We start from the raw sequence: 24,137 nt of genomic DNA, 5'->3' as shown, positions 1-24,137 counted from the left end.
GTGCTCTCGAGCTCCAACTAATGAAGCTGATTTGATGAGCTGATTATTCTTGTGTATTAGTGCATCGCTGACATGGTGCTCCATGCTGTACCAGACACAGAAGGAAGGGTACAACATGGGCCCCCTACCGAGCTTTCCACCTAGGTGAATGGAGCAGACAATCCAGAAAGACAGGGTTCTGGATGATGAGGAGGAGACGGAGCCCCTCTTTGTAACAGAGCACTGCAGCTTTCTGAGCTGGAATGTAGCAGCATTCCTAATTTAGATACTCCGTTTGAATTTTAAGTGGAAGTGAACAAAACATTTGAAAAGCTGTCCCTGTTCTCTCAGCAGAGAGATTTCGAGAATTTTCTGGGTTTGAGGAAGAAATACTGGCACAGAACCGGCCAGAGTTTTCCCAGGTAGAGATGTGATTCCTGGAAGCAAGTGCATGTTTTATAAATGTGATGAATGTAAACAAAGAAGGGATTGGTTATCAGGGGGTCATTCATGATGGAAGGGATAATAATGAATAGGTGTTATGACAACAACTGTTCTGCAGCTGTAGCTCTCTTCTCTGCCACAAAGCGCCAAAACCTTACCAGCTTTCTCCTGGGACCTTCTAATGACAGTAAACAAGGCTTGACAGTGTCCAACACAGAAGGTACATGACTGTTGACCTCGTCATAGCAGGAGAAAATTGGCTAAATAACATCAAGATGTGGAATTGCAAGTACCTGTTAGGTCTCTGTTTTTGCAGACAGCAAAACATCCCTCAGAAAACATTATTCCTGGCTTACCTAAGCTATTAATTTTGCTAATAATGTTTCTACCTATGCAATTTCACCAATTTTACCCCAATATTCCTCCCTCAAAATGCAGAAAATTAGCCTTTGGAAACACAAGGATGGCTTTTTATATGTTTTTGTTCATTTCTACTCCAAATTGAACAAGAACAAGCCACAGCAGATTTTTTTTCAGGCAGAGTGGCAGTTCTGCTCTTGCTGAATCATCTGTGACAATGATTAGGCAAGAATACAAAAATAAACATTTCTTGGCAGCCAGGCTCCAATCTCCCCTACAAAGTATCAAACTCACCATTTAGAGATCAGATGCAGAGTTTGAACAATACTGCACTAGGTGAGTTGATCTGTGTTTGGCACAGTGAACAAGCTGTACTGAACGAGGGGAAGCTCAGCACAGTCCAGAGAAGGGACCAGCTAAACATTGGTGATCAGGTGCTTGAACAGAGGCAACTGTGTAGTCTCCTCCACGGTATATGGACACAAGCAGAATAAACAGGAGAGATTTTCTAGAAGGTGAGGTTGAATGCATACAGAGGTCTGCTGGAAAGCAAAGCTGACATAATGATAAGTGTTGCTCATAATATTTATGTATTCGTATATATTTGAATATCTCTTCCAGATTCCCTTGCTTCAAGTGCCTTATTCATGTGAGTCCCACGCTTCACCCGATTCAGGTGGTTTCTGCTTGTCAGCTCCTCATCTCTGTCATTCCTCATTACAACAGTCACCTATGAGAATAGGTAGAGAAACAAAAGGCCAGATGCACAGCTGCACAGATGAGTGGAGCACACTGTAACAAAAGAGAGCAACTCTCTTTGGACATAACTAACATGTGTGAACTTGCTTGCTTGTTTGTAATCCCATTTCTTGTTGTCTGTTTTCACAGCTATGCTGAATTTAAACATACAGCATTTTCCAATCATGTGTCCTCTTCTCCATAAGGCCCACTTAATCTATATGTTGAAGCATTAAAAAGAATGGGGATGCAGGGAGGAGGAAGGATGAAGAAGAAGGAGGAGTGAGGGTTAGGGCAAGGAACTTCAAGCCAAAGTTACTGAGTTCTTTTCTCAGTTCTACTGGAAATTTTTCTGCACACTGTTGGACATGCCACTTTGCCAACATGTGCCTCAACAGGGAAATCTGTCAAATGATGACACCCCACAGCACCCACGATGAGGTCTTGTTGGGTTGTCTTGATGCACATTTGTGGGTTTCTGTGATCCCACTTAGGCTAGCACCATAGATAAGCTTTTAACTAACCAATAGACAAGGAAGCATAGGCTCTGAGACCTGAAAACATCAGTCTGAGGATTCCCATCTGGCTATTGTCAATGTTATTGCCAGGTGTATTCTTTCTATGAGGTTACTCTTCTCATGTCTACACAATAGCAAATATCCCACAAGGTGTGAAAGATGACTGATATTTACCTGCACATTTTCACTGCAAACCAAAGTACTCATTGATTAAAATTTCAGAGACATCATGGCATGGTGCAAGGAGTGGTGATTTCAAGGACCAAGAGGAAGGGAAAATTCCAGTTTCCTGCACTATTCTCAATCACTTCTACAGCCTTTGTAGATCCAGTGGCTTTATAGTTGGAAAGTTGTGTTGCACAGAAAGGCTGAGTTTCCTACCCAGTGTCTACAAATCAGAACCTTGTTCATGGCAGAGAACCAGCGGACACTGCCTCCCTACCTTGTGCCTTGGAAAGCTGAGATAAGAATGAGGTGCCCAAGCAGGAGACAATACTTGCTGTCTAGGGACCCCTCAGCTCTGTAATGAGATGGGATTGGGTTGGGCATGCAGTCAGTCTTCATAAGTTCATGGTGCAGGCCTTTCTGGCTCTCCTACTTTCAGAAGCAGAAGTCTGGATTTCACAGACAGTCCTCTGGCTCAAGAGCTCTGCTGCCAGTCCTGAGCTATCGGCCCAGCACAGGAGCTATACAGGGGAGTAACAGAGACAGAGGATGCCTCCCCCGCAGAGCCACCATCACCACCTGCCTATGATATGATCCAGGAGCTCCTATTCCACTCAGCTTCTGCTAGATATTTTGTGATTGTCCGTCTCATGAGGATTTTAATTGAAACTACCTGAGCCAGGGAAGTTGGCTGCCTGCTCCATATCTGTGCATTTGTGACAGGGCAGGACAGACACTTTTCAAGGCTGGACAGAAAGAGATAGATAGATAGATAGCTCCAGGAGACACTCTTATCCAAGGCTTATTGAACTGTCTTATTAAATTGCTGCCCTCCAACCTATCTGTCCATTGCCTTCATAGGTTACCTAAGGTATGTCTCAGGGAGGTGCCTCAGGCCACCTCCCAAAGCTTTGGTAATGACCTGAATGTGCAGTGCCCTCCACAGTAGTGGTTAATAAGCTGGCTGTACTGTGCCTGTCTCCTTGTGCCTTCAGCCTCCTTGTACCTCTGTTTGTTGTGGATCACTCTTCCCCTCCTTCTCCCTCTCGAGCTCCTGTTTTTCATCCTGTCTTTCAGGGATGAATACCTAACTCCCCCTTTTTTTTAAGGAGGTTATACAACACCTAGAGCAACACCCACACATGCAATGTTCTCTGGTCCATGCTGGAGACCTCTCAGTGCTCCTGCAGTCCCTTAAATCTGACCATCCAGAAGTACCAACAGCTTGCTCTGAGTCAGCTTCCTCTGCCATCATGTGCATGCCAATTAGCCATATTTTTTTCTGCACAGGCCACGGAGAATGAGTGCTTATTTTCTGAGCCATACTATAGCTGTCTTCTTGGTAAAACATAGACAGTTACAAAAAATAATCATGCTCACTTTAATTGACTACTGAAGGAATGCCTAATGGATAAATTAGGCATATCTTGGCTGTGAAGATGGCACCTTTCAGTGACATCCCCCGATGAAAGCTTTTGGAGTGATGACCTGATATGGTGGCACGTTAATGTGAACAGCTTCTCTCAGTTACACATTTTATGACAGGATCTGAAGAGTGACAGATTAAGAATATATTAGTTATCAACTGCTTTTCGGATGAGTTTCTTAATACAATAAAGCCTTAAAGGCAAGCTGGTACAGCGCTGTGAAATCTGCAGATATTTATGAAACAGTGAACAAACCTAAAAGGCTGCATTTTTTGAATGTGATTCGGTAATTTTCTATCAGAGCTACAAAACAGAAAAGATTTACATTTGGATCATTGTTTTGAAAACTTGTTGCTTACCCAAATCTTGAGCCAAATTGTTTCTGGCATGGAAGTTGGGTGGGAGAAAATTCTCCTACACCCTGTTTGCGCTCCCTGTGCCCTGCACTGGAGGTGAGGTGTTGGTGAGAGTTGCCAAGAAAATGAGTGGCAGCATTTGGGGATGAAGAGGCAGAAACCTAAGCCAGGACACCTGGGAGGTGCTCTGATCCAGCACATGCACCTCCCTGTCAGGGTGAACCAACATATCAGGAACATATTCACGCCTCATGTTTACATCATCTTCTTCATTCTTCAAAACCCCAAGTTTTGTCATAAGTGCACAGCCAAGCCCTAGAAAAGTTTGCTCTGATACCCTAATTCTAAATATTGGGGGGTTTTTCTAGGAAAGGAGGATAAACACAATGGAACATGGAGGAGACTACTACCCCACTACAGCGTAAGTGGGGTAGAAGCTTGTGTAAGAGAAGATTAACTCTGTCTAGGAAGGGGCCAGCATAAATCCAGTGTAAATCCTCAGAAAATTAAGCATATGCAAGGAGTAGCAGACAGTGACTATGGGAAAACCTGTCAGAACAAAGTAGCAGTCTTCCACCCTCTCCTACCTACAGATGCAGCCAAACACACAAGAATGGAGTTGGGGGTTGTTCATAAATAGTCTGGCTGCTGTTTGTCAGAGGCAACTGTTGAAATGTCTCTGCACAATTGCTACTTTAGCATGTGCTAAAAATGACAATGGCGTCCAGTCGCAATGGCCCCGCTGAGAACTGTCGTTCCAAGTCACAGTCATAAAACTACTGGTGGGTGGTCTTCATCTCCGCTTGTCCTCATTATCATTTCATTGTGTTGCTGTGGCCCACTGCACCATGGCACTCCCTGCATTTTAAAGCATTTCATTGATGGGGCAGTTTGACATTCATATTTATATGTCCTTGTTGTATTGCAGTGGTTTCTTCTATTCTTGGGATCCAAGCCTTTTGTGAAATGGTGCGAGGAAGATCTGTATTCAAATGTTGGACCAATGAATTGGGTATTGTCAGGAAATAACAGAAAGTATTGAGGATTTAAACATCCTGGATCTTATCCTGCTGCTGTGGAACCTAACAGAAAGGGTTTTCTTGCCAGGGACTGAAAGCAGGGGTGTGGAAGAGGTCAGATGGGCGGCACATACCTGGTTTGGGGTTCAAGAGCAAACTCACGGGGTTACAATGTTAACAGGAGGCAGTCTGCTCTCTCTGCTCCTCTAAATTGAGAACAAAGCTCCCATTGACTCCAAAATCAGAAAGTCCAAACCCTTATAATATCTCTTTTATTTCCTAATTCTTGTTTAATACGCAAGTCAAAAGCTAAGCAAAGCCTATTTGCAGCTCAGTGACTGGGCAAAGCTCGAGCTGTAAAAGCAAAATGTTTGCCAAACCTGTGGAAAACAAAAACAAGAGACAGCTTACACAGTAGAAAAGGGGTAAAGAAAACAACAAAAACCCCAAAGAAACTACTGAAACCTGAAGATTTACTTCAATTGTTTCACTTGTGCTCTTGGCTGGTGGCTCCTCTGCTTCAGGAACCCAGGCCCAGCAGACTCAATGCATGCCAGGCTGCCTTGCCCTAGCTGGGAAGCAGAGTAAAATGGGGACGCACAGGAAGCACGTAGGGCTTCTGCCATTTTGCGGGGCCAACACACACATGGCTGGCTTGCTGTGCGGCAAATACCCCAGTTCTGCATACATCGGGCCGCACTACACGGCTCTTCCCACTTTCCAAGTTTTGCTTGTTCCAGGCACATAAAGGAGCAGATGCTGCTCATGTGTGCATGTGTTGTTGCCCAGTGAGGAGTTGAGGATGTGTCTTGGCAAATGGCAAGAGCCTTAAGTTTGCAGGTAAAACACCACGGAAGGGAAATGAAAAAGATAGACCCAACTGTAAATGTAAGGAGGGGGTTAAACACTCTATGGATGACTTTTCAAAGCAGGGCAAAGCACAGCTTGCAAATCAACCTAAAGAATGAATAAAATATCTGACATGGGCTTTTTCCAAATCTTCCCTCCACCAAAAAAACTACCTGTGGACAAGAAACCAAGAGGATGCTTTTAGCCTCAAGACCATTCTGCTCCAGAAGTTCCTCTTCCTGGAGTATGGCTTTTACATCTTACCACCTTCTCAAACCATTATCAAGAATGCCAAAATTGTTAGAAGAACCCACAGCCCTAGAGGATATTAATTTCTTTGTTTACCTAGAGAATAGGATGATGTAGGAAAAACGTGTGCAGGCATCTCGCATTGTTCTTCTAACTCACCCCAGCCCTGATCTGCAAGCTTTCAAAGCAGGATTCATCTCCTGTGCTCATTCAGTCCTTTGCCTCAGCTGTTAGTGCCAAAAATGAGAGCAAGGAGAGCCAAGTGGGATGACAGCTTTTGTACTGTGCTCTTTGGCCCACTAGAAACTGGACAGTAAGACAGCAATAAAGATGCCTTGCTCAACCATTGTGCCTAAATCCACAACAAGCCACCAGCAAAAATAACCGAATCCTGTACTTTTTCGCTTTTATAACAATGACCTGAGATGGGAGAGGTGGCTCTGGACATGCAGCATGGTCTAGCAGGCATCTCTGAGGAGCATCTCTGACATGTTCTAAACTTAGGACAGGACATCTCTGCCTGACCCTCCTCTGCCAGACAGCAGTCACGCACAACAGAGCTAGTAACAGTAATACTATTGTTTAAATATTATTTGCCATGGTTGTAGCACTTCTGTTGGTGAATGACTGATGGACCAGCTGGAACTGCATTAAGCATATTCGTGAAATTTTTGGTATATTTTTACTTTTGGTTGTCAATGGTTTAGACTCATGATTTTCATCTTGTGCCTTATTTATGAGCTGTTTGAGCTGACGGTTTCTTATTTGCCATTCACCCCTCATAATATTGAGTTGATCACCTAAACCACACAGTACCCTTTCTGTTTCTCTCTGGGTAGGTGAAACTTGTCAAAGAGAACAGTAAACAAGGAAATACCACAAACTCATAAACAATCATGTTTTTTATGTGAAGGACATTACAAAGAGCAACTAACCGCTCCAACAATAGTCAATCCTAACTTCCCTAAGGAAATATCCAGAAGACACAGCATGGAGTGAGAATTCAAATGGCATTTAAACAAATATTCACCAGGCCTGTTTTTCAGCACTTAACCTGCTCTGTTATTTGGATTCTCAATCTTCGGTCATGTTGGAGTCTTTTTCTGAGATAATATCAGCTTTTATTCTTAATGCTAGTGTGTGCTTTCCTTACGAATTCTGTTACTAGTCATGCAGGAGAGAGGAGAGGTTCACATTAAGGAGACTAACCGATTACTTGGTTATTATTTTGATCTGTAATGCATGCTCTTAGCAGCCAAAAAAAGAAATTAACTTTAGACAAGGTTCTGACCTACATGTAAAAATGAGACCTGACATTTGAAACTTATTAAGCGCTTTAATTTAAAAGGCAAGTAATTTCATCAAATGCAGGTAGCTTCCTCCCTTATTTGGAACTGCACGGATGCTTAAGCCTTCCACCAGACCAAGAGCATCACTCATTTTAAAGGTGAATTGCTTCCCTTCCTCAAATAACCTGCAAAAGAGAATCTGTAACAATTTTGTTGTGATTTAACGTTTTTACATTCTGCCTTGATGCATTTAAGAAAGACTGCAAGAACATAAGATTGTAAGAAAGATTGTGACAAAGGATTGTGAAAAGATGAATCTTGAAGAGACTTCACAAGAAAGATTGCTATAAATCATATGCAGAGACTGCCTATAGACTACAGGGCAGTGTGGAAAGGAAAGAATCTTTTTTCCTAAGTACAGAAAAGATAGGTTTAAAAACAGAAGCAAGGGACACCAGAAATGCTGCTGCTGCTTTGAATGTTGCGTTATGTATAGCTGGATTTCATGTAACATTATGTGTCACTGACATGAGTCCTTCAGCATATATTCATAGGCATAAAATTTTGTGCACTGGCATTTTACATTGCATATAGCAAAAAGAAAAGTAGAAACAGCCTTTTGAAAAAGTGCTGCTGGGTTTTTTTACTCTAATTTTCTTCTGTCATTATCGGTACTGAAACTTCTGCCTGTGGATCCTCCTGTAATTAGGAGAGGTTTTGCTGCGCATTGTCCCCAGTGCCTGGCTGGCTGCTCAGAGCTCACTTAGAAGCACTCAGCAGGGAAGCAGGGTCATGTTGGGAATCAGCACAGACAGCTGTGACCCAGCATTGCCCAATATCTGGCATTACTGAAAGGGCCCGGTTGTAGACAGGGGAAATGCCCTGTTCCCCAAGCACCGTCACCTGTATTGCCGTATGTACATCCTGACAGGGTGCCAGCAAACACCTCACGCTCCCCTGCTCCCTCCAACCCCATCCCACCCACTTCTCTGGGATGTCTGGTCTTTGCATATCCCCTGACTCAGCAGAAATGTTGCTCCCCAAAAGAATCAAGGTGCCTTAAAGGCACCCATCCCAAGATGACTGAAAGCAGCCGTCCCTGGTCCGGCTGTGCATGCACAAGCACTGAAGTCTGGTGTCCAGGAAGGTTCCTTCCAAAATGCTAGGAGTCACATCGTGTTTTGAAGGCTTAATTTGGTAATTGGGCAGACCCCCCTGGCCATCTGTGCTGAGCAGTATCCACACTCGCTGGCTGGGCAGAGGCACTTGGCTCCCCCCTGACAACAGCCTGACACCTCCGATTAGGGAGCACAGCCTTCCCACACCCTGCTAATCCCCCCATACTCTCCAGGAGAGGTGGCTCCTGCCAGAGGGGCGTTTAGGTTCCCAAATCCAGGCCAAAGGGTGGTCAGACTGGGTCTCACTATCAACACCTCGAGCACGGCAGGAGCTGATAGCAGGGGCTCAAGGAGGAGATGGGTACAGTGCTTCCCTGCTGCACCTCTCCCAGCCTTTGGGGGTCTGCAGTTCAGACAGGCAGCAAGGTTTTGTTCACAGCCACAGATCCCTCGATGTCCACCAAGTCTCTGATTTCAAAGTTTTTCTTCCAGGCCTAGGCACTGTTCCTGTAAGTGGCTCTGAAACTGTATTGAACCTCAGCACCCAGAAACATCAGCAAGAAGCATTTTTTTTGCCGTACTGAGGTTTTTGAACGTATGCTTGATGTTAGACTGTTGCGTCTTCAAAACCATCCCCTGGCAGGAAGGGAAAGTGAGTGTGGGAATGCCTAGGTAGTCTGAAAAAACCTCTGGTGTTGTTTTGATACAAGTGGCCGCATTGCATTTCATTCTGGGAGGAATATTCATGGCTAAGCTCTAAGCCTCTGATTTATAATGGAAATACTGATAGATCCAGATCCATTTGCAGATGCTATTATAATGTTTCATCCTGGGGAGGGGGAAGGGAGACAGCCTCCTTCCCTTTTCATTTTAAATATCAGTACACTCTGATATTGGTTTCATGAAGCATTTGGATGGGTCCTTATTCACAAATGAATAAAAATGAGTAAAGTCCTTAGAATCAAAGGTAAGCCAAAACTGGCACCCATAAGCACAAGGCAACCCAGAGAGCCCATCTGCAGCCAAACCATGCAGCAGACCCAGACACAGCTTAAAGGCTGGCAACAAGACCGCCTGCAGAATCTGCCAAGGAGCCAGATGCTGTTGCTTCCCAAGCTTGGCATGAGGGTTCCTGATTGCCATCCAACAAAGAGGAAAAAGAGGAATGATATAATGTGGTGGGATAAAACACATCCCACCTCAACCTCCTTTATTGCTCATTGAAAAAAAATTGTGGAAGATACTACTGGAAATGTATCATTGTTTTCAGAAATACATACATTAGCCACAACAATGGCCTTGCCAAATGGGAAAAGTAGGAGCTATTTAAATGTATGTGCCATTTAAAAAAAAATTAAATCTTCATATGCTGTTTTGGGTATGGATGTCTTTGTGTCTTTTGTTAACTGTTACAGTGATAACCACTAAAATGAATACAAGTGTGGCAAAAAGCTTCCAGTTTTTTACAGTAATATTTCAAAATCCCTTGTCTCGGCACAGCTGTCTCAATCAGATAGACCACAGTGATGGCTATTGAATGTAAAGAAGTCAGGTTTGTAAAATGAGGTGCAGAGAAATAAAAAATGAAACTGTAAATAAAGATATGTGATGAGAAAGACATTATGAAAGAAAAAATATATCAGGGCATTATACTGATAAGGGCTCTGCCTTTTCCATGGTTGCACAAGTCTGTTGATGCAAGTTGATTTCATTGGCATCACACCTGAGAAAAACTGGAGTAACACTGTGGAGGATTTGGCCCAGGCAATATAAAAAGAAGTTATGGGTCGTGTGGCTGTGCACCTGAGGATACATAAAGCCATGAGGGCACCATCAAGTATTGCAGTGGAGAGGAGGAAGCAAAATAGATAGGAAAATATATGTAAAATAATATGTTGCAGGTATGTAAAGAAATAGGAAGCAGTAAAAAAGTTATGTACAAGAAGAAATAAGAAAATGCTCATAGTTACCTGAACAATAACAGCTGTTATCATTACTCTTATCATCATCATATCATATTTTGGAAAATAGCAGGTGTTTCCATAAATTATGTTTCAGGGCAGCTCAAACATATTTACAAATTCAAGTCATTTTTGCCAGAGACTTTCAGCTGAAAGAAGTACATCAGAACATGGTAGACAAACCAGTCCCATAATTTTCATTGCTAGCTGTTTTAGTATGGTCAAAAGATTCACGCATCTGTTAAAAAGGAGAAGGCTTCCTATAAAATCAAGGGCAAGGGATCCACTTTCATTCAGCAGCACAGTGGATAGTCTAGTCGCTGAGGACAAGGGGACTCAGCTTCAATGAAACCTGTAGGGTTTCACATTTCCCGTGTCAGAGTGTTGTCTGAACAGGGCTGTGGTGCAGCTTCACATCTCTTCTGGGCACGGGAGAACACTGGATATTAGAGTCCTCCACATTAACAAAACTACTCTGGCTGCTGCAATACTGGCTCACTTCTCTCCCATTCTGTCTTCCCAGCTTTTACATCCCTTAGTTTTAATTAATATTTTTTATTGTAGATATTTTATTGCAATTTTTTCATCTTAGGAAGACATTTCATTTTCTTTACCTGAATCATATAATTTTTAGATTTTCTATTTTAATTCTTGTCTTGTCTGGTTTAGACTAAGTAATTTTAGTGCTTTATCAAATACATTATTCATACTTTCAATAAACACATTCAATAACCCCATTAGATGCAATCCTTACAACATTTTCAACAGATTAAGTTAAAAAGACTTGCTGAAATATGGGGTATGGAAATATGCTTATTGTAAAGAAAGAATATACAATAGTGAGAAATATACTGTAAAGTGTTACATGCTAAAGGATATGAGGTTGTTCTTGGTGCATCCATCTAAGTTTCATGTTTATATTTACAGACCACTATATGTGATTAATCTATTGTATGTGTAAAGTCCCAGCTGTTAAAAATTCTACTGACAACCATGTTTGTACACTGGGAGATGAAGAAATGTGATACCATGACAAGTTGTATCTCAAATGGTTTCTCTCACCTTTGCAAGCCACTGGGAGATGTTTCCCTTCCTGGATTCGTATATTTAAGTATATTTTAGTAATAAGGAAGGTTTCGGTTTGAAAGGATGCTATATGCTTTTATACCTGATCACTCCAGAGTATATGGCCTAAAAAGTATATATTACAATACATTTGCTTCTTGCTCAATGTAACTTTCTTCCTAGGGGACAGCTATTGCCTACTGAAACAGTATCATATCATAATATCATATTGGAGAATTAATTACAGCATTACTGAAAACACAGGCACTAATGAGTACAGAAGACTATAAACAGCATTGCCCAAGATTTTCTATTGTAAATTCATCCTTTGTTATATTCTAACTTGGCTGAACATTCAACATTTGAGGTAAAATTTTCCATGATGCTTGGCTGTCTAAGGCTGATAATTACAGTTCTTGTTTTCCTAAGTTTTACAAAAAAAAAAAAAAAAAAAAAAAAAAAAAAGAAGAAAAAAGGAAAACCAAAAAACACTCCTTCCTTAAATAGGGCCCTATTCTCCTGTGAAATGAGTTGAGTTCTTACATTAATCGACTAGCTTAGGACTTCTTTGATGGAAGAAACAGGAAAAAATATCAGTTCTCTGAGATTTAATACCAATATGGTGTATCAACAAAATGCTGCTGAGTCTGACCACGTTACAGCTTTGAAGAAATCAGGTTGGTATTGTCTGGCAGAGATGGACTAGAGGCAAGCACCAAAATTCTCTGGGCAGACCTGAGCAGATGTCACTTTGGGGTGGTGCGCCTATCTCGTGCTCCCTCACCTTTGCCGCTGCCTGCAAGATCTCCCCTTCCCAATTCGGAGACTGGGGTTCACCTCCCCAGGCTCCAGCACTACACTGAAATGGTAGGAAATTTTCTTCCTGAGGGTGCTGAGGCTGCACAGTGAAAAGAGTGGCCTTCACGACAAGATGCTGTGTGTTCCTCCAGCTGCCTCAACCACGACGTGAGGCTCATGTCGAGAGCCCTGCTGTTGTGCTGAACAGTGGCCTGGGGGTCACGGAACACCCTGTCCAACTCTTGCAGCCGGGAAGAAGCTGTAAGGAGAGTCGTACAGATCCTGGAGCCGATCCCCAGCCCTCCGTGAGACAGTCTGCTGCTTCGGCACAGCAAGCGTGCCGGGTGCCGGCGCAGGTCCCTCCGCCGAGGACTTCTTGGCCACTGGGGTGTCTCCAGCCGGTGGAGCACCTGGAGAGCTGGCGGCCGGCGGCAGCAAGCTGTGGCAGAGGGGGGCTGGCGAGCCAGCAGGCTGGGCAGCGAGCGGCGGGGAGCACCCCGAGGGGCCCCGTCCCTGCGAGCAGAGGGGAAAGCAGGCTCTGAGTTATTAACAGCTTCCCTGGAAGCCGCGCCGGGGCCGGGGCCAGGACAGGCAGCCAGCCAGCCAGCATCCCGGGAGGCTTCCTCGGCTGTCTTCGCCCACCTCTTTTGCTCCATCCAGTGGTGACGAGCCATCTTGGAGCCTCCAGGCTTTGAGAATGAAGCCGAAGGGGACGGGGCGCCTCAGGCGCCCTGCCTGAGTTTCCTGTAGCCCTCAAAGCAGATGCCTTCACCTGCTCCCGCTCCTCCCTGGGTACCAGAGTGCCGGGAACGCACACGGCCCCACTGTGCAGCCGTCACCCCCACAAAGAACGGCGGGCTTAGAGCTCCAGCACCTCTCTGGCTGCAGGATACCATCACTGCCTTATAGTCCTGGCTTTTTGTTTGACCAGCTGCCTGTCCAAGTTCTCCCTGGAGTGGGGGCAGGGAGGAAGGGGCGGCTGATTTCTCTGTCGCTTCTAGGATGAGGCAGAACACCAGAAGCCGAGGACAGGAGGGGCCCCTTCACTTCAGTGTGAATCCAAGGGGGAGCTCCGGCTGCTGGAGTGAGCCCTTGGCCCCAGGTTTACAGCAGTGTCCAAGGTGAAGCCTGCAGGGCTCCTCGACTACAGCCAGAGCAGCTCATCGGGTGCTCAAGGTGCTCATCACCAAGGGCAGCATTTGGCCTTGTGTCATCTGTAATTTTCTTTCTTTTTTTTTTTCCATTCTTCTCTCTCTTTTCTTCTTGGTGCCTTTGACTTTCATGTCTATTTTGTCAACCTGTATTTTCACAATAATCTATATGTTGCCTAAAAGAAATGTACTTTGTCTCAGCAGCAGGGACCCAGCAGTGAAGAGTGAGAACCTTCATCACCCCCTCCCCATTCTGTCCTCTCTTACCAGGGGCGTTTTGATGCCACAGGATAAAAATAAATAAACGCAAGTACTTCCACTTCCTCGGAGCGGAGCTGATATGGCAGTAGCTCACTGGATGAGAGCAGCTCAGACCTGAAACGCTTTCTTCTCTGTTGGGATCACAGCTTGAGCGTAGGCTTGTTGTGTCGGAATGGGCCTACTGTACCCAAACATCTGAGCTTGCTCCAGCTCCTAGAGGAACATTTTATACTCATTATACATGCAGCAGAATTTCAAAATATGTCCCTGGGACCAGAATGCAGGAGGAGGACATTAAAGGTTAGGAGGTAGTAGGGGAAAAGCAAAAGGAATGAGTAATCCAGAGTTGCCTCGATAACCCTTAGAGGCTTAGCCAAAATTAACCATATCAAGATGTCGTGAAAAGGGGAGACGAGATACTTGACGTACTAGTAACAAAGGGAGGGTTTTATTGCTAGGTACCTTTATGAAGTAAAAAGCAAAGGATCAGCTCCACATCCTAGGTTTCAAAATGTTATGATCTAAGTGCAGAATTCATCACTGCCACCACTAAGAGATCATACATCCTGGAGTGTCATGAGCCATCCGTGATTTGTGTCACTGCAGAGGATGATAAATCACTGCTAAAGACATAACAAGCAGCATCATCACTGCAACACAATAGATCATGATGCATCAAGATCTTTGCTAAAATATTATTTACAGTTAGCAGGGGCTTGGAATGGCAAAGCAGAAGCTAATATTAATCTTCCTTACATTGTGCCTTTGCGCACGCTAAGGGCCCTTCCCTGCCCTGGGAAAAACGGGATCTGTAACATTCACTGATGCAATAGCCACTGGTTGTACACACTGGGGCTGAGAGGAATTAAGTGTATATATACATATATATATGTATATATATCCTTATGGAGAAAAGGAGTGATGGCAAGAGCAAGTGAAGTCCCATTCTTCAGAGCATTGAGAACACTGTGCTTACGCCGTTCAGAACCCATCTGTAAATGCAGACGTGTAAAGGTCTCTGTTCCTTACAGTAATGCTGGGGAGAGAAGCAACTTACATGTTTTCAAAAAAGCTCTAAAGGTCTGGAAGAGTCTGAGGAATTCTTCCAGCTCTCATCCTATTCAGCATATACAAAGGCTTAATCAAATTAAGCTTTGCTCCTAAAACTACTTTGGGAATCACTTTAAGGAAGGTGCTAAATTAAAAACAACACTGCTGACACAATCAATGTTTTGGGGGTTTTACCTTAAAAATAAAATTGTTCAAAAATCCCATATTCCCTTGCCCCCCCCTCGAACCCCAAAGAAACCCAAATCCAGACAATTCAAACTTCTGAAAACTACTACCAGCTATTTTTATAGGAGACTCTCTGGAAACAGACTCTCACTCTGTCAATCCAGACAAGTGTTTCTGAGGCACTGGGGACTGTGCGCTATTTCTCTTTCTTATGCAGGACACTGCTGATTTAGGTCACATCAACAGGACTAACAGTTCCTTTTAAAGAAATGCTGAGATGGGTAGAAAGTTGTTTAAAAAAAAAATACTTCCTGCTGGAAGGAAATGTGCATTTCCAAGCTGTTGATGACCTTTCTGACAAAAAAATCCATAATGCTTTACAAGAGTCTGCCCAGCTCCAGCCTTACCCTGTCAGTGCAGGAATATTATCCCCCTCCTGCCATCCTAAAGACAAAAGACACAAGTAAAGTGCCTTTCAGTTTTATATCAGTTACTCATCCTGTGTTTGCTTCATGATGTGAATCTGAACCCTCCCACAGACTTTAATTGAGTTAAATCATTGCCAGAACCTTTTAGGCTCCCTCTCATGTACCCTTCAATGTGTGCATCTCTGATGAGACATGTGAACAGGGACATGCTCCCAGGACATCTGGGCAGCAAGCCACCTACCTATGGGCTCCAAATATTTCCATGAACTATATTTCACTTGAACATTTCTTTCCTGTTTAGACAATCACCAAAGTTGGGGAGGAGAATAGGGAGGAGCCATGAGCAATTTACTGGAATATATACAGGCATTCCCCAGATTTCCCATCCTCCTCCTTAATTGGATATTATCCCTCACTAATGACTCTGTGAGAGCCTGTAGAGTACTAATTGTCTGCAGTTCCTCTCTCTTTCCCTCCCCTCTCCCCTCACAGAGATTAGTCTTTTGTTCAAGTTCATGAAGTTTAATTTCTGTTCCTCTCATAGAGATGGGCAGCACATCCAACCTTTGTTCCACCAGAGCCCTCAGAACCTGGTGTCACCTCTCTGGGATGGTGTTTTAGAATAAGGGGAAGACCCAGACCCTCCTGCCTCCTTCATTATCAGTCACCAAAGCCCAGCTATGCCAGTGGTCTCACTGTGGTCCAGAATAGCTGTGAGGCTGTTGCCACCTTGTGCACCCACAAAGTTCTTGTTACACATCTTGGGCAGGTCGAAACCCAGAAGGAGAGTCAGAAGTCATATAAGCCTTTCAAAAAAAGCAGAGGCTGGGTGAACATTTGCTGCATGTCACCTCCATTTATCTTTTGAGGGGCTTGTGTTCTTTCAAAGTGAAACAGCTAATCCCAAAAGAACAAACAAACAAACAAACAAACCTTAATTTAAGTGCCTATTAATCAAGGGCTGATGTGAAAAAGGAATGGTTTTGAATGGCTAAATTATTTTGCATTGCTGACTGCCTTGGTAAGCTTTTGGCCAGTTTTTGGCATTTTTCTGACTGCTATCTTGCTAGGATATTTTCGGTCCATATATTTAAAGGATGAAACTCAGTAAGGCTTCCACTGGCACTAACAAATCTCCTGACATGATTTTCTGTGTGATAGCCTGTTTTGACTTCCAGTCTACTTGGTCGAGGCCAGGGAGCGTTCCTGCTATTGTCTTCCTCGTTGCTCTGGAGATGCTGGTCCCCGAGGATTGTCCTTGTTAGCACACAACACTGCCGCGAGCCATGGGGCTGTGACCCCCGCCAGGTCCGGCCATTCCCGCAGCCCTGTCCAGGCATGGCAGGCACTCAGGGAGATGGGTAGCCTCTCTCTTAGACCTTGTCTAGGACTTCTGCCATACTTTTGAAGCACAGCCCTCCTGTCCTTGCTGTTTTTTATGATGGGGTCGCTGGAGCCAAAGCCTGGGCTGTGTGGGCAGACAGGGGGACTTTAGCTGGTGTCTTCAGCAGAGTTAAAGTGTCACTGCCTGCTTTCTGCTGTCCTGGGGACCTGCTAGCACAAATCACAAATACACTGCCTATGCTTCCTTTTTCCCTCTCCTATAACTCTCCTGCTACTACAGCCACAGGCTGACTTGCTACTGCCTGCAGCCAGCACTGAGCAGTACAGACCTTGGCAGTACGCAGAGAATATGACAGCGTCTTTTAACCACTGTTACCCAGGGAAGTCTCACTTTCCAACAAGCATCAGATGACTTGAAGGCAATTCTTCAGGAAGACCCTCTATAAGAGGAAATTACTACTTGAAAAAAGAGCAAACCTTTAAAAAAAAAAAAAAAACAAACCCACAGAATTTAGCTTTCTGCTAGCAAAACCGAACAGGTGAAGGTGATGGTAAGCTATTTGTCACAGCAACTACAGGCTCTCCAGCCACTGAGTCAGCCTGAAGTGGTTCAGTGTCCAGGTCATCCCAGGACACTGACAAGGTGATGGCAAATGATCTGGCTCCCATCCGGAGGCCTCACGTTTCAGGCTAGTCTGTCTGTCAGGGAGGTCCTGCCGGTGCCTCGTGGCTATCCATCCATTCCACCTCAGCCAAGGTCAGCCCTGCCCAGGCTGCAGGTTCAACCTGCCACTTGGCCCCCGGTTTCCAGCCCCAGCACGGCTCCCGCCCCAGCTGCCAGGTCTGTGCTCCACCCCTAGTGTTGAACAGCTCTCATGGGTCTTCCTCCTCACCTTCCAGCCCCTGGCCACAGGGTAACACTACAACCAGAGCACTCGCAGATGCCTGGGCTTCGTCCCACACTTCCTGGGATCTGTTTGCTCCCCAAACTCTCATTCTTAGGACAGCGATATCTGGGCTGACCATTCATTTGCCTGATTCAGATGTGGAGACAGCTTATTTTTCTGAAGATGACAGACGGAAAGGCAGACCTTCCTCTCAAATACACCAGTGCTGCCTCGGTTCCAGGGGTTTGGGACACGTGCAGCAGGAGCGTTAGTGTTCCCTACTCTCATCCTGAGAAATATAGGACAACAGAGACTACACAGTGGTTAGAAACTCTGCTATAAGGTCTGACCCATTTTTGTCCTCTAAAAGCAATCTAACATCTGCTCTCAGTATTTCTGTGTGCCATTTCAGAAATATATTTGGAAGAGCACTGCTAATTCATGCCCTGTCTACTTTCAAATTCAAAGAGGCTGTATTATTGCAGCCTCTAGTTTATATATGCTTGGGGATGGATCTTTATATAAACTCAAACTTCCACAGAATATTATCTTGGGCATAAATTCAGTAGCAAAATGGATTTGTACCTGGCACTTAAATTGCAGCTCTGTCCAGCTGTCCTGCAGATCCTGCTGCAACTAAGTGGGAAAAGATGTTTGTTGCTCTGCGCTGAGGCAGCTTTTTAGAGGCTCTTGGGACTTTACTTCTGCAGGCAGTGAGGAGAAAGGGCTTGGAAAGGCATTCCCCACAGCTCTCCAGCCAGTGTAGGGAGCAGGCAAGCCAGATCTATCAGCTTACTGAGGTAAGGGAAGGAGAAGCAATGGAGATCCCAGAGGCTGCAGCTCCCAGGTTCCCTGTGCTTCAGTGTCAAGACCCAGAAATGATGAACAGAAATCCCTGCGGTTATTCATCAAGGGAGCCCCTTCAGCACTGCACAGTCAAGAAGAGGCAGAAGGGCTTGGTTCCATGTATCAGGTGGTCTTTCATGCCCTGAAAGAAGAGAGCAAAATCCCTGTGTATCCTCTGTGCCAGCCTGAGGTCTGGGAGACCTGATGGTTCCCAGAGGTCCAGGCCATTCCTAAAACTCTTCCCTTGTTCCTGAGCAAGAAGCTTTTGTTCTGCAGATATTATCTGCCAATAAATATTCCTCTCATTTGAGACCCATCAAAAATGCTGGCTCCACTTATTTTAGAGTCCATCTTTGACCTTTACTGCTGTGAAATACTTCTAGTGATATTCCACCAGAGGCTATAAAACATCTGGCCTGACTGCACACCAAATAGCTGGAATTTTCTAACCATTTCAGTCTGTGGCATTGACCCCAAATGACAATTTATCTGCATCACTTCTGAGTCCCCTGGAAACCCATGTGGCCTGAAATGCTGGGAGAAACTTGATCCATTAAGTAAACCCAGCCCATGCCTGGGTAAATGAAGAAGATCTGATTTTGAAGGAAGAGCCCTGGTCTCACACAGCATCATGCAGCAGCCTTCAAGGCAAGGCAACGAGACTAAAGGATGTCTGCTCTTGCACACACCCTTCCTGCACACAGTGTCACCACTGGGTGGTAAAACAATAGGAAAAGTCAGGAGAGGGGTAGATGGCCAGGCAGGGTGACACCAGTTCCCCCCCAGAGCCTGGGTTTCACCACCATTGTGGCTGTGCTTCTGCACCTCCAAAGCCCCCAGGGGCCCCGAGCAGTACAGAAAGGAGCCAGGTGCAGTGGTTATTTACTTGGACAAACAAAAGCAGTGACTTTGGCAGGCCTGGGAACAGAGGCAGGGAGAAGACACCTGCGTGTTGGCAGGTGGGCTCAGCTGCTGAGGTGCTGCACTTGCTGCAGCTGCGAAAAGCACAGCAATACCTCAGCTCAGGGTATCCACGAAATTTGCAATCAGCAGATGATGCCTTGCCCTACACCCTCGGTTTCTGACTCTGTCCCTTTCCCTGTCTCTTCTCCACAAACCATGGGGCTGCTGGCTGGTGAGGCTGGAGAGGACAGGACATAATTTTGATGTAATTTTCTTGGAGAGCAAACAGCACTTGACCTTGTGTCTCTTTTGGTGGGGCGCCAGGAAGGTCAGCTGCCCAGCGGCATTTTTGGTGGTGGCAACCATAGTAGTGAGGCATCTTCAAACTCACATCTAATTCCCTGTGTTTTCTGTTACAGATGAATAGACAAAAGACCTCCCGGGCAGGAAGGGGGGCCTTGCTCCACCAGAATTTGGATTTTTCACTGTCAGCCAAGCAGAGGATCCAAACTCCAACAATGAGCTCCCTGCTCCAGACGAAACACATTTATAACTTCTCCAAGCTGAGCTCTGGCAGGGCGATACAAACTGTGAGCTCCACAAGCTAATGACCTTGAAAGTATCCATTTATCTTGGCCTTTCCCCCCAGCTTGAGATGCCACAGAAAATGTGAGACTTGCTTTCTTCTTCTTTCCTTTATTTTTTTCTTTTACTTTTTGAGCAAGAGGGATGAACATTCAGGGAATGCCAACAACATGGAAATTGCTCAGTTTCACCTCTCTGGTTGGAGCTCAGTGCTGAGACCCCAGTGGAAATCAAGAGTGAGGGGCAATTGGTCCTCCTGTCCCTTGTATTGTGGGAAGGCAGCCTGTTGGGAAGGGACATCCTGCCCTGCCTCCACTCCTCCACTACCTTATTGCTCTGCACTGCCTGTTTCTTCATTAATCTTCATCAATAAACAATATTTACAAACATCAAAACTAAATCCTTTGAGCCCATTGCTCTTACTCACTAAAGGTAGCTCATAGCTTGGTGTGATGTGACAGCCTGAACTGCATTAAAATCCAGACAACAGGTTAGAAATGTTCCTGAAACAAATGGAGCTGGTGCACCATAAATGTTATTTCCTCAGGGAGAGCAGTGACTCCCTGGAGTGTTTTATTTTTCAAAGTCAGTGTCTGTTTTCTATGCATTGCCACTGTATGGAAGCCATTGCTTGCCACAGCAGGGTGCTCCCTTTTTTATGGGTTATACAACTTAGGTGTAAAATAATCCCACATCATTTCCTTTGGTGTTCAGTACAGACAGCTTAGAGGGAAAAGGGAAGTCACACAAAGCAGCTGACAATGGACACAGGCAGAAGCTGCTACTAAGAAACATCTTTCTACTTAAAATAAAAAAAGAAATACTTGCCAAGATGTTTTCTGATTGCTGCAGGTTTTAGTCCTCTTATAGTGGGATCCAACCACTTTATTTGCAGATATCCTGCAGTGTACAGCTGGATGTAGCTGCTGCTCTGCAGATGCTCTAGCACCTGAGGGCTGGGATCTGCCGCTCACCTTTGCTCTCAGTCAGTATGGTGGGCTGTCTGCTGAGACCAGCATTTGGGCTCCAGAGAGAATTTTTTGGCTGCTGCCTTTGAAACAAGCACCAGTTCGTGTTTCCATTTTAGGCATACATGTAATGTACATCTTTGCTTATTGGGCACACTGCAGTGCAATCCAGCCTCAGGAACTCTTGGCGTCCCTCTGGATTGTGATGACTTTATAAGAGGTAGTCTTGTACTGAAGGGGTCCATGGTAGTCATCTCCTGTCTCACTGCCAGCAGGATGGAGACTTACATGAAGACTTACAGAATAGAATTATTATTCCAGGAGATGCACACCCTGAGCTGCCTGCCCAGTGCCATCACTGGAGATGTGCTGGAGGACCAAACATACCAAGGACACAAGACTCAGTGTGACTCTGCACTGCAGGTGAAGGCTTCCTATGGATCTATGGGTCAGATCTGTCCTTTTTGGTGGGTCAGGGAGGTTGAGCCAACGCCTTGTACTTCCTCTGTTCTACCTCCTCAAGTGCCTGGCTCTCCAGATGCTAAGCAAACACCCTTGATCAGTGGATAAGGCCTCAGTTCAGACAGATACTTCAGCATCATCTTTAAGCAAGCTATTAAAAGTTTGTCAGTATTCAGGGGACTGGCACAAACAGATAGTATTTAGCTTGAATACAGCTATCGGAGTCAGGCCGCTTTAAAAATACCTTTATGATATGCAGGGTTAACTATTTCTTTAAAAATAAAAATCTCATCACAGAAAAAGAAATGCCAAAGCCTTTTCGAAGCTCCTTAACACAGTGAATAAGAAATCAGAGTTGATTTACATAACAGAGATATACATACGTATGTATACGTGCGTGTACATTTGCATGAAAAGCATTTGCAGGGAATTCTAAAAATAGAAGACAGAGGTTTTCAGGCAAGTAAATCTTTACATGCTTTTATGTTTTATTGCTTCCCTCCAATTAATATTTTAAATTAAGACCCAGTCCTCCTGTCTTCTACAATTGTAAGCCAGTGAACTATGGACTTTCCTACAAACACCTCCCTCTCATTCCTCCATTGAAGGAACAACCAAGAACACCAAAATGAAGGTCAGTAAAGGAGAGATGCCTTTGTCTCCAGTCTTGCAGTTCCCCTAAAATAAAATTCACCCCTTAATTTGGAGGGCAATTTTCCTTCAAGGAAGGTAGGAAAATTATAATAGTTCCCTGTGAAATACTCACTATTTTACAATGAAAATGTTTGGAGGTTTGAGGTATCCAAGCAAAAAATGGGATGAGGTTGGAAACCAGCTCTTGTGAACTGTGTGCTCCAACTACTTGAAACAATGCTTAACCTAAAGCTTAGGCATACCCTTACTGACTCAGGTGGAGAGGTTCTCCTATCTCACACTAAGTGTATATGCTTAACTGCTCCTCTGGGTCAGGGCCCCAATTAGCACACCAAGATCTAATTTTATTCTCGGTTACAGCTGCATAAGACTATATTAAGCAAACCACTTTATACCAGTAAAAAAAATTAGATTAAGCTTTGGCTCAGGATAGAAAGGGAGAACACGACACAGAAAAAGGTATCTTGTTCTTGGATGTTGCTGCCTCTGTTACATATGTTCGTACTCTGATAGCTCTTTGTCCTCTTAAAACATCTCTGCTCCAACCTCATCTCATTCAGACCAGTCTAATTTCTTCTGTAGAACAGCCTCTCAGCAGAAAGTATTTGTGAGCCAGCAAGATAATGCCGTGCCCAAGGATCCCCCAATTTCTAAAACAAAGCCTCCTAGATAAAATCTACACAAATCTATAGGTAAAATGCATGCCCATGCATTAAACCTTCACCTGTGTCCTTGAGTAACCACATGCTGATGTCACTGTAATCTCTTATGTCTTCATCAAGCCCTTTAGACCTTCTCCATCAAGCCCTTTAGACCCTGATCTTGGTGCTTCAGGCACCAGCTCACATTACTCAGAAGTAAAGCCCACTGACTTCAGCTTAGCTTAAGTGTGTTCTTATAGTTCCTGCTTAGGGAAGCACCCTTTTTAGATGAGCTACACTAAATTATCCAGAATTACACTAAATTATCCACTTACAGATAAATACATGCTTTGCTGTTTTCCTGAACAAAATGAACATAAACATGAACTCAAGACCAGCTTGAAAGATCAACCCTTAAATTGTGTGTACCCTGGTACAGGCAACTGCCTTCTGCATGCCAGCTTCAAAACACCTCACACGCTGCTGGATCTGCAAACATCAGCTAGTGCTAAAGTATTTAGTTTGCCTGTTATTTGCACTTGTAAAAATCAGAGATAAATCCAGGACAAATCAGTAACGGGAAGAGAGGCTGGCCAGTTCAGTGGTCCCAGCTTTCCTGCTTGCTGGAAGCCGTGGCAGGACTGGAAGATCCCCTCAGCATAGCAAGGCCACAAGGTTTGGTCCCAGAAGGCTTGGGGTTGGCTCTGGTCAAGCATCCAGGATATGATCTGTGGGGTGCAGTGTCAAACAGATCCCGGTGACTCCCGGTGGCTGAGAGGTGACAAATGACAAAGTCAAACCCAGACGTGGTTTACCCCAATCTGTAGCAGAAGCCACTCTGATTTTTAAAAAGACAATTTTGTCTTCATACAGGGGAAGTAGGAAAAAGCAGCATGAACAGAGGCACACTTCAAGTTGAACAAAGCAGAGCTCTTGTTTGAAGCACTGGCAGGAGCCCAGCATCTCTCAGGGGCAGGCACTGGGGTCAGTCTTGTCTGGCTGTCCCTGCCAGGGAAGGACAAGGAGCTTTAAATTTTATTAAATGTGGTTATTTTTTTTTTTTTTTCAGTTAGTGGCTTACCTTTTTTTTTTTTTTTGAAATTGTGTAGTGGTTGTGCTATGCAATATAAGCCAGAGGGTTTGTAGAATTACTGGTAGGACAGCGTCGATATGGCAAGCCAAAAGTTTGAAGAAAATTCATGCATGCAGGCTCCTAAATATGGATCTACATGGTTATTTTCATCCAGAGTCTTGCACATCCATAGTTCTGGGTTAGAAAACATAAGCCCCAGGTGAAATGCATTTGGAAGATCTCTGCCATCTGATGTGAATGAAGACCCCTGTCACAAAGTCATCTGTATGACCTACTTGCTTCTCGCCGCTAAGGAATTGTCCAGGACTCATGTAACAACTTCAAACTCAGGCACATTCCTCGA

This window comes from Manacus vitellinus, unplaced genomic scaffold (assembly GCF_001715985.3).
Source record: "Manacus vitellinus isolate BGI_N305 unplaced genomic scaffold, ASM171598v3 scaffold_8_pilon, whole genome shotgun sequence".
Classification (NCBI taxonomy): domain Eukaryota; kingdom Metazoa; phylum Chordata; class Aves; order Passeriformes; family Pipridae; genus Manacus; species Manacus vitellinus.
The sequence above is the reverse complement of the archived record's forward strand: the minus strand, read 5'-3'. Positions refer to the sequence as shown.